This window comes from Gopherus flavomarginatus, chromosome 15, assembly GCF_025201925.1.
Source record: "Gopherus flavomarginatus isolate rGopFla2 chromosome 15, rGopFla2.mat.asm, whole genome shotgun sequence".
Lineage (NCBI taxonomy): Eukaryota > Metazoa > Chordata > Testudines > Testudinidae > Gopherus > Gopherus flavomarginatus.
In genome coordinates this window covers 15,100,448-15,106,447 of record NC_066631.1, presented here as the reverse complement: position 1 = coordinate 15,106,447, position 6,000 = coordinate 15,100,448, and positions in this window count along the sequence as shown.

The following is a 6,000-nucleotide window of genomic DNA, read 5'->3' as shown; positions in this document are numbered from 1 at the left end:
CACAGGCTCCACCACTGGTCCCAGTAAAGCCAGAGATTCTTTCCCCACCTTAACAGCCTTCCTTGACATCCATTATAGCTTGTTGTGGAGTGTCCTCTTCTGGCAGCTTTGTGTAGCTGCTATGAGTTTACAATCAACAAGGCTGAGGAAATTTGCTAGATCCACATAAAGTCAGGCAGCAGTTAAATGACAAGCAATAATTTCACGGGTCAGCTCACATGCCCTGTGCTAGTACTCTGTGCTGCTAGGAAGGAGACCCAAATTCAATTCTCCAAACCCTTGTAGCTCTGGGGAGCTTGGCCACCTATTGGGGGATGATTGGTCTCCATCTCTCCTCTTCATATCCCTGGAGGAACAGGAGCCTGATGCATGGCCTACTAAGCCTCGCCCAGTTCCTCTCAATTCTCCTGTTGGAATTCTAGACAGAAGGGTCATCCCTGCGCAAAGGCACTTCCATAATGGCTGCAGGAACCAGCTTTACCCTTATTTCCAGCCAGCCTGGGAATCCTGCCAGGCTGAGTCACAGGTGGCATAGTGGGAGCCTTCTTCAAGCAGCAGATCAAACAAGCAATTTGATTAGACGGTTGCCTCCGTGTCCCCGGTAGCTCCTCAGCATATTAGTTTCCTTGTGCCCCTTTTTGGTCTGGTAGGAGATAGGCATCCAGTTGCTATTTCCCTGAGGCTGCTGCACTTCCTCTCATGTGAGGTTTGTTTTCTTCCCTCTCCTGACTTTGTGCTGTAGAGGAGCCATAAACAGTAACCCCTATTCCTCAGAGGGGAGCTGACATTCATCCTGTTCCAACACACTGGCCCGGGAGTCAGGAATCCCTTGCAGGGGGCTTAGACAGCTGGACACAGTTTCCACCTGTGTGGTGGTATATCAGAAGCCACAGGAACCTTCCATAGTCTTAGAACCACTAACCTGCCATTTACAGCCAAATCTTCTCCCACCTCCAAGAATTCTCTCCCTCACCCTTGTCAGACAGGCAAGCATTATCCATTAAACACCTAGGCAAAACGAGGCCAAAAGGTTAAGTGACTTGCCTGAGAGACTGGAACAGAGAGCCCGTGTTAATTAAAACTAAGATCAGAACTCAGGAGTTCAGGGCTCCTGGAGCCTCTGCTCAGAGCACAAGCTGTTCTTGTAAATTTGTTACTTAATTAAAGTAATAAAAATACTTCTAAGAGAACACCCATAAATACCATCATGTACTTAGATTACTTGTTAATTTACACCTGGCTGCCATGCATGCACAGCACAGCCAGGGGCTGGAAACTGCTTTGCAATGTGTGTGGGATTCACTTTCACTTGGGCATTGTGGACCAGTTGGATTTTTGTTCACAATAGTACCACCACCTAACTCCTATTCATGACTCATCACCTGGAAACACACAGGCTCTGAACATGGCTGATTTGAAAGATGATGAAATACTCCAGCCAGTGCTCAGTTGGATGGTAAGCGGACTAGGCTGTAGCAAAGCGCTGGAACTTCCATTTCATACCTGTCTTTGCTTGTCTGTCAAGCTGAAGGTGTGAGATTTTGCTTGGAGTCTTATCATCCCATTGCTCTGCCTGCTGCCTGGCCACGCATTTGTCTTGGGAGCCACCTGCTGTGTTGCCAACTCTTACAATTTTATAACAAGTCGGTTGTTTTTCTTAAAGCCTCAACTTCTGAAATCTGGAGACTGTATGAGAACTTTTCCTTTCATTAAAAAAAAAGTTCCTAACCCACCAAAATGTGGATTAAGTGTAACCTAAAGGCTCAGAATGCAGGAAAGGTGAATAAAAAGAACCCAAATGTATTCTTTATTTTTAAAAAGTCTCATATATTTTAAAGCCATCTCATGATTTTTGGGTCTGACTCACAGTATTTGAAAGCTTGAAGTTGGCAATACTGGAACTGCAGCTGTAAAAGTGGGGAGAGATTTAACTGAATGGAATGTAGGATGCTTTTTGGATATCCTTCAAGGACAACAAGTTATATCTATGCAAAGCTCTCAACTTCACCATGAAAACGCAGCATTCGGGGAAAGTGACTGTAGGCACTAGAAAGTCGTGCGAGCACTGCTACAATACAGCAAATAGTTCTGGGGTGAGGCTCTTTCAGATGACACATTAGAAACACAGGTTGTCTGTTATACACAGACATTAAAGATTTTAGGACCCTTTGAACAACAGGGGTTTGCCCCAGGGCCTTTGGCCATGAGCTTCGTTCTGGTCCTTTGCCACTTTCTACCCTACCAGTGGTGCTGTGGATAGCTTGGAATGAAATGCAGTGTGGGGCAGATTCTGAGCTCTAGTATACCAGGGTACATGGAGATAGTGCAGCCTGAGATCAGAATCTGGGGCTGCATCTTTTCCTTTACGAGTCAAACCTCATTATTATAAATGCTTCTAAACTCAGCCTACAGTTAGGAGCATCCTTTTGTTACACTTGTTTCGACCTCCTTTGACAATAGTGATTTTATAAGGGGGTGCCGGGGGAAGTAAAAGTGTGTGTGTAAATCTGTAGTGAAATCTTCCCCCGCGCACACAGCAGCTTACTAGGGATGTAATCCAAACCACACTGGCAGCAACATAGCCAGAATTTCCTCTGAATACTTTACAAAGTGGAATCCAGCTCCTGTTCCCGCATTTACTTTTCTCCTCAGCTTCTTCAACGACCCATGGATCCTTATTCTCCCAGCGTATCAACCTCAGCTGGCTCCAGCCATTTTCCGGACAAGCTGCAGCCTGTGCTGATTATCCATAGGGGGTACTCAGACACCACATACCAGCCACAACATCACACAGCCAGATTGCTCTGCTTCAGTCACACACACGATTAGCATTTGAATACTGTCCATCAAGTTATCAGCAGCACGGAACCCTGGATCCAGCAGATGCAGATGAGTGGCTATACATTTTGTTCCTTTCTCCTGCACTGCAAACACAAACTGAACTGCGACTGACTCTGACCCTGAAACTCAGGTCTCACTGGGACCCAGAATTCCTGAGGGTGGGGGAAGGGCATCTTTGCCCAGATGGAATATATATATATAATTTTAATACCTCAATCCCCACACAGCTGAAGCACTAGAACATAAGCACTTTTGAAAATTTTACCCACAAATTAAACTAAGTCTCTTTTTCAAAACTGATTTAGACACTTAGAAGACAAAGTCACTGGGACTTCACCACCTTAGTCCCTTTTGAAAACAGGATGTAAGCACTTTTGAAAATTTTCCCCACACAGTCCCTTAGGCTGCTACATCCTACTCAGAAAATGTCCTGTCCAACTACTGAATTCAAGGCCCAAAAGTGTCTGGAATAGTCTGAGGCATCTCCCCATTTTCTCTCCTCTCCTCGGCCTAGCATAGTCTGAAAGTGAAGGCACAGAATGTGACAAAGATTTGGCACTAGTGTACTGATTTGCATGATCAAATGCAAACCCTGTTAATCCTCTCCACTTCTTGGCAGGGATTCAGTTCGGTGCAATCTTCTCAATTTCACATCTCAGTGCTGTCAGTTTAAGCCGGAGAAATGACTGAAGACACTACTATGGGCAGTTACCCTTTCAGAGGGATGCACACTTGACTTATTAAAATGAAATCTGCAGCTGTGAGGGCACAAGTGCCCCTGGAATGCACTGTAGCTTGCAAAATGGGGGTGGGAAGACAGGAAGTTGAGGAGTGTTTTTTCTGATTAAAGAAGAGGAGTTCATCGTGTTCACCAGATTTCATGCCAGCAAATACACTACATCAGCATGACCCTAAGCATGGGTCCTTTTCTGTTTTAAATATAGTGCAAATATGAGTGAACTGACCTCATGTGAAGACAACAGCTGACCTTGAGAATGCATTGTGTTCCAAAAGATTTTATTTTTCTGTGCACATTTGACAAAATAAGCACAACACAAAAGGAGCCTGCCAGATTTCAGGACAGACTGATCAATCATTTACTTGCCCATGTTCCCAAAACGGGTAAAATTAATTGCTCATTTTCTTTCTGAGCAGCACCACTGAATGCTCTACTTGCATTCTCACATCTTTGGGTTCAACTACGTGATTGGAAGTGATCTTTTAAGCTAATCCACCTTCTACATGGCAGGACTGTACTCATTATTCCTGACTGAATTCCCAGCAGCTGTTTGTTGTGTCTAGCTTTAAATCTCTCTAATAATAATTCCACTAGTTTAGAATAGCTTCTTCTATTGTCAAATTGTCGTCAGTCAGGGCTTTTTCTTCTTCATTAGCCTAAATTTTCCTTGCATTCTTTTAAAACAGTTGCTTCTTGGGTCATCTCCATTTACAGATAACAGTAACGGCTCCTCCCTCTTTATATCCTTGCTTGAGGCATTTTTATTTAGGCACTGAGTTTCTACAGTGCATTTCTTAATCACCCAAGGTGCAGGAGAGGAAAATGCACACACACAAGCAATAAAAATAGAACTAAAATTAGCTCAATCTCAGAACTCCTTGATCCCCTAAAAAAAGGAACTCCAAGTCTTTCCCTTGTCATTCCAGCTCCTCAGAAAAAGCCATAACAAACAGATCTTGCTGCAAAGGTCAAACTCCTCCTACTCAATCAGGGGAAACAAACTGTTGAGGCTAGGGCTGTCAGTGGGAATGCCCTGCCTCAGCTCCAGGGTATGCTGATCTAAGTCCTGTCATCGCCCAGCTGAATTTACTGTTGAGCTAAGCCAGGTAGACGTGTGTATTTTAAAATACCTGTCCCACGAAGCCCGTTGCAGATTCAAGCCAGCACCTTAAATTGCAAGGTGTAAAGCACAGGCTTAGTGCTCTCCCGCGATGTGGCCTCATTTCGCATGAACTACAGCTTCTACATGGTCTTCAGCGGCCGCTCCACAGGGAGTGTGCTGCAGCAATTCACAAATCGGTAGCAAAGGCAAAGGTCACTGTGTCAAAGTCTTCATTTCCAATAGCAGCAGCAAGCGTACTAGCCAAGTAGAGATGGAAGCAAATGAAATAAAAGTCCGGACAACAATTGCTATCTGAAGCTCCAGGATCCCCAAAGTAAGCAAGTGAGACTTCAGTCAAAGATCAGATACCTCCTCCTTTTTGCCTAGCTGGAATGACCATAGCATCTGTCTTGGCTCCCAGCCAAGATTGGATTGTGGCCAAGCACCGGGAAAGCCAAGCAACCACACCGTGCAGATCAGAGCAATGGTGATGGACAACTGGCATGTGAACAGAACTTTTACTCAACACCAGCTAAATTAGTATTGCCTGTGCCACACCCAAGTCCAACATCTGACTGAAGAGATCTTAGGACTGTTTGATCTTCCTTTCTTGAAGGAGAATGTGGCAGAGACAGGGCAGTAATTGGGCAGACTGTCCCCATCAAAAGACAGCCTACCAGTCATCAGTGTGATGCTGGCACCTAGCCCTCATCAAGGGAGGCAAAGGTCAGCTCTACCAACCAGTGCTTCCCTCCTCCCCACCATAAGATTTTATTAGCCAGATTGTAGGTCCAATATCTAAGCTCCTTGGGCCCTACCAGAATATCAGCAAGCAGCACATTGCTCTTGTCCTTAAAAGGTGTGAGCACACAAAGGGAGGGCAAGATGTTGCTCATTACTAACACCACCTGCATCGGCTCGGTCACGACTGCAGTTTTGAATCAGTCAGAAATCCTAGCCCCTGACAATCTTAGGGGTTTGCCTTAGAACTGTTACAGCATTCCTCTGCTGGAGTGGGTAGTACTGATCATTATGAGCAATGTCTCTAATATGTCTCCTTCAAGTGAGACAAGCGCAACTCAGTTAACATAACTTGATCCTTAAGGACAGCATTAGCAAGCCAGAAAATGAGCCACCTCCACAAACCACCGGTGGCTGTATGCCACCATAGAGTTTAACCACAGCCCTTGGATCCTTCCTGACATAACAGAAAGTGAAGGCTCCCCAAGGGAAAATAAGCCAAAATGCTTGAAAGAGACAATGCCTCAAAAAGATAGATTAGAAAAAGTATCAAGTGCTGTTCATCTTTAATAAAAAG